Source organism: Neopsephotus bourkii, unplaced genomic scaffold (assembly GCF_033783945.1).
Source record: "Neopsephotus bourkii isolate Nb327-2 ecotype Australia unplaced genomic scaffold, CSIRO-AGI_Nbou_v1 NB_53, whole genome shotgun sequence".
Taxonomy (NCBI): domain Eukaryota; kingdom Metazoa; phylum Chordata; class Aves; order Psittaciformes; family Psittacidae; genus Neopsephotus; species Neopsephotus bourkii.
The window spans coordinates 10,017,300-10,022,341 of record NW_026900570.1 but is presented as its reverse complement, the minus strand read 5'-3'; the positions used below and the strand labels follow the sequence as shown (position 1 = coordinate 10,022,341).

The 5,042-nt window shown below is 47.8% G+C and overlaps 1 long non-coding RNA gene across 1 annotated transcript; it reads right to left on the bottom strand.

The window, feature by feature from the left end:
• Window positions 1-261: 261 nt before the first annotated feature.
• Window positions 262-3,453, bottom strand: LOC133209646 (uncharacterized). The gene is made up of 2 exons (XR_009724714.1): window positions 3,242-3,453; window positions 262-1,922 (listed from the first exon to the last, which is right to left on the bottom strand). It is a non-coding gene; the product is annotated as an uncharacterized LOC133209646 (long non-coding RNA).
• Window positions 3,454-5,042: the final 1,589 nt, after the last annotated feature.

The window sequence follows — 5,042 nt, the reverse complement described above, 5'->3', positions numbered from 1 at the left end:
TTACAGAAAGTTATAATTTCTGTCTATATCACTTCACCTTAACCCTTAGGCACATTCTGGGAATGCCTTTAGCCCCCAAGAGCTGCCATGGGCAGTGTTTCAGACCCCTGCCTGGCTTCTTGTCTAGCAGAGTGAGGGCTGCAAATACATGCTCCCAGGTCCCCTTCTCTGGGGTTCATGCCCTGGTCTGCCTGTGACGCCTGCAACCCACTGGAGTGTGACAGCAGTGCATGGCCAGCAAAAAGGACTCTCAAGACACCATTTTCATCCACGTCATTCTCTTTCACGAGCTTCCATAGCAGATACAACTGTCAAAAGATTTTGTTCCTATCCATTGTTTTCTGTATCAAAGTAGTAAACTCAGAATTGGTTACAGAAAAAAGGGTATTGGCTACATGGTAATTTAAATTATCTGCTCCTCCTTATTACAGTTTTGGTGGAGTTTTGTTGGCATTTGAAGAAAAAAAACATAAAAAATTCTGTTGCTATAGTTACCAAGATGAGTTTCCAGCCATGAGATTATGATCAATAAGATATGCCAGATGTGGCTCCAAGAGCTTTCATTAAGAAAAAATAAACAAGTGTAATGAGAATCTTTAGAATAATTCTAGGGGACATGAATGAGAGGCTTTTAAATAACTAATCTGATGAAAAGAAAAAAGCAACTAGCACACATGAGATTTTATCCCAAGCTCACACATGCAGCAAAATAGGCATTCAGAAACATGCAGCACATACAGCTAAACACAAGCAAAAGGGGAACCCTCTGCTGCTGGTCCTTCCTCTCATGCAGAACTGCTGATGTGCAGAACATAACCCTGGGGCAAGTCATAATAATGAAGTCTGAATTCCTTGTCCTTGCAAAATCTCTCCTTCTTTACAAGTTGCCTCAAAGAGCTCAGTGTCTTGTTCCCTGCAGAGTATCTACCCATGTGTATTATAAATTCAAAAGAAAGATGCATTTGCTCTTGAGCCTAATGAAAGCCCATCAGCTACGCATCCAGCAAAAGGGGACAAAAGCAGCAGAGGAGAAGAGAGAGGAACGCCAGAGCTAGGTCTTGCCTGAGGGCCAGAAGCTCCCTTCACAGTAGCACGGCAGAGTGCTGGAAGGCTCTGGTCACTCTTCAGCCTTCAACAGCCTTTAGAGTCTCTCTGCTGTGGATCTGCTTGTCTGTTGGAGCTCCTTCATTTAACAGTTCCCAAATACCTCTGGGGCTGGTTCTCTGCAGCTTTTACACGTGGCCAAACTCTGCCCAAAGAGCACGACAAAGCCTAACTGCACCATTTTCCTCTCTGGCAGCCTGATCTCTACCAGCTTTGTTAGCCAAGCATACAAAACAAGGATCCTCTTCTTCATCTCCACACGTACTTACACTCCTGCATGCAGGTGTGGATGCAGGTCTCCTCCACTGACAGCTCCTGCACAGGTTTCAGTTAGAGCTGGGTGAAGAGTAGAAGGAAAATTTTCATTAAAACTGACTCACACATTTATGCTTATTTTTATGTGCTTTGGCTCTTTTTTATGCATATTATCTCATTTCCAGGTTCCTAGCTCATTTTCACCAGTATGTCTCCAGGTTAATAAACTCACTCCAAGCTACGTGGATGCTTTGAGTCAAATTCAAACAGCCTGCATTTCTGATTAGCCCATAACAGGCAAGGTAGTTGTTTGTGGCCATACTGTCATTGAATTATCCTGTGCTGTAACTGGATGCCACTCTTTGTCACCATGGGAATGAAACATTAATTTAATGCTATCTGCATTTATTAGAGAGCAAGCCCATTGTACAGGCTGCCAAGGGAAACTGACAGTCCTCTACAATAATGAGCGTGGGGGGAAAAAATCCATTTCTCATCAGGAATGACTCTTCCCGCCTCTCCGGTGCTTCTCAAGTGTCTGTAGATCAATGGAGACAAGTCAGCTGGAAATAAGAGAAAAATACAAAAATGTCTCAAAGCTTCACCAAAGAATGGATTTGATAATGATTCACCCACTGCACAGGTCTGACTTTTTGCATCTTATATCACTATTTTGCAGTTCAAATGAAGATATTGAATTTTGTGACATTTCCATGTACCTCCCTGCAAAAAAATATGCTTAAATGAAAGAGTAGAAAATGCCTAGGAGAATATTTTTGTACTTATTCAGAAATACACAGCTTTTCACAATATTTTTATGTCATTATTCAATTACATGCAGCTCAATGGAATAGAAATTTTATAGTCACCGCTTTACATATCATGATATAGAAGGATGCACAGAGGATCTGTACTTGTCTGTGACAAATGGCTCTTGCTCTGCATGATCAGCTGTATCCTGGGCAGCATCAAAAGGAGTGTGACCAGCAGGTTGGAGGAGGTAATCCTCCCTTTCTGCTCTCGTGAGACCTCACTTGGAGTATTGTGTGCAGTTCTGGTGTCCTCAACATAAAAAGGACATGGAACTGTTGGAACAAGTCCAGAGGAGGGCCATGAGGGTGTTCAGGGGGCTGGAGCACCTCCTGTATGAAGATAGGCTGTAAAGGCTGGGGCTGTTCAGCCTGGAGAAGAGAAGGCTGCGTGGAGACCTCATAGCAGCCTTCCAGTATCTGAAGGGGGCCTATAGGGATGCTGGGGAGGGACTCTTCATTAGGGATTGTAGTGATAGGACAAGGGGTAATGGGTTAAAACTTAAACAGGGGAAATTTAGGTTGGATATAAGGAGGAAATTTTTTCCTGTTATGGTGGTGAGGCACTGGAATAGGTTACCCAGGGAAGTTGTGAATGCTCCATCTCTGGCAGTGTTCAAGGCCGGGTTGGATGGGGCTTTGAGCAACCTGGTTGAGTGGCGGGGGTTGGAACTAGATGATATTAAGGTCCTTTTCAACCCTTACCATTCTGTGATTCTATGATTCTATGGTGGCAGTGGAGCTGATTGTGTGTTTAGCATAAGTATGAATTCCACAGTTTTTACTTAAGTGACTTCATGAAGGTTACACATCAGGGAGTCCTCAGTGGCACTGCACCTGAAGGAAATCCATCCGGTTTCTCCTTACAGGTAGGCAGGTGGCTGTACAAGGACAGGCTCTGAGCCTCTGCACTGAGCTCTGCAACAAAGGACATCAGGGCTCCAGAGGGCACAAAGCTCTGTACAGGCCAAAAACACAAGGAAAAGGCTAATGGCCCACTGAGGTACACCAGGAGAGCAGGAACAGCCGGCCCAGAGCCATTAGTGTTCTTACGTACTTGGCTTTTCTGTTACCCGTGGAAGTGTCCCCTCCAAGATCAGAGATGGGGAAGAGGTCTGTGGGGTGGGAAGGGCCTGTACAGAACACAAACACGTTTAAAGGAAGAAAACCACACGGCAGCTTGAAGGAAGCCAGCAAAGCTCCAGCCCTCTGAGGAGATAGCTACCTGCAGCCCGGCAGCCGCCTGCCCTGCTAGGTGGTCGGTGCGAGGAACCGCAGCTCTCTGGCGGGGCAGAGGGGCACAGGAGCACAAAAGGCAACGCGCCGCGCACAGAGCCCCGAACTGCTCAGCGCCAACGGCGCGGTCGCCCATGGAGGTGACTGAGGCCGTGGGTCCACACAACGGCCCCTGGCGGGACCCTGACCCCGAGCCCGCTCGCTAGCACACGGTGCCCCCTAGCGGCGTCTGCCCGCCTTGGCGGCCCGTGAGGAGGGGACGGAAGCTCTCCCCGGCAGCGGGGCGCTCACAGCGCAGCCGGCTGCTCCCTCTGCGTCTGCCACAGCGCTGCAGGGTTAGAATTGCGGATCGAAGGCAGAAAGGAGGCGCAGACCAAGGGAGAGAGCAGGGGCTTGATGATCCGTCAGCTTCAACCACTGGATTCCTTCTCCCCCAGCAGCCCTGCCCTCTGTGTCACATCCGTGAGGTCCAGAGTTAATGAAGCACCCACAGAAGGGGTTTGCTTGGGGCAGGTTGGCTTCTGGTTGTTAATAACTAGCTCTGCGTACCTTAAATAGTTATTTAACCCCAGCTGAACAATCCTGGTTTTACCGCCCCAAGTAGTGACACAGCAAGCGTGGCTCACCCTTTTTCATGGCCTTGTAGGGTCACCAGGCCTTGAACCCTGCCAGGGCTGGGGCATCCACAGCTTCTCTGGGCAACCTGTGCCAGTGTCTCACCACCCTTACAGTAAAGAATTTCTTTCTTATGTTGAACCTTAGCCTACCCTCTTCCAGTTTAAAGCCATTGTCCTGTCACTGCATGCCCTTGTAAATAATCCCTTCCCAGATTTCTTGTAGTCTCCCTTTAGGCACTGGAAGCTGCTCTAAGGTATCCCCAGGGCCTTCTCCAGGCTGAACAACCTCAACTCCCTCAGCCTGTCTTCACAGGAGAAGTTCTCCAGCCCCGCTGATCATCTTCATGGCCCTGCTCTGGAATCCCTCAAGCAGGCCCACTTCCCTCTTGTGTTGAGGGCCCCAGACCAGAACACCATACTCCCAGCAGGGTCTCATGAGAGCAGAGTAGAGGGGGATAGTCACCTCCCTCGACCTGCTGGTCATGCTTCTTTCGACACAACCCAGCATACAGTTGGTTGGCAAATCCCCAGTACAAATCAGGCCCTTGAAACCAGGCTGCTGCACATGGCTGACACTAAAACAGGCCCTGCAGTAAGCTGTGGTTGAAACCAGCTTTCCTAAGCAGCAGATTAAGATCTGTCATGGTTTCTTGCAGTAAAAGCATTTAAAGGATCATTTACACCCCCTCAGAAAAGAATGGGCACAAAATACTCTGCAAATACCTGTTAATAGGATGCTGATTGATCACATAAAACACCTGCCTTGGCAGCACAACTCCCAGGGGCTGGTCGGAACTGGCCATGTTGATGGAGGTGATAAACTGGCAGGGTAACATCACTTTGCTGAGCTAATTTACTTTTTAACAAACTTTTTCAATTGGCTGAAAGTTTTTTTGGCTGAGAAAAGCCAAATCAGGCATCCACTGAACAGCAAGTGGCTTCTTAGGTATCTCTCACATGGTGCTATCAGCTGTGAAGCTATGTCTCCAACTGCAGGACACAATTTGTATTGACTTACAAT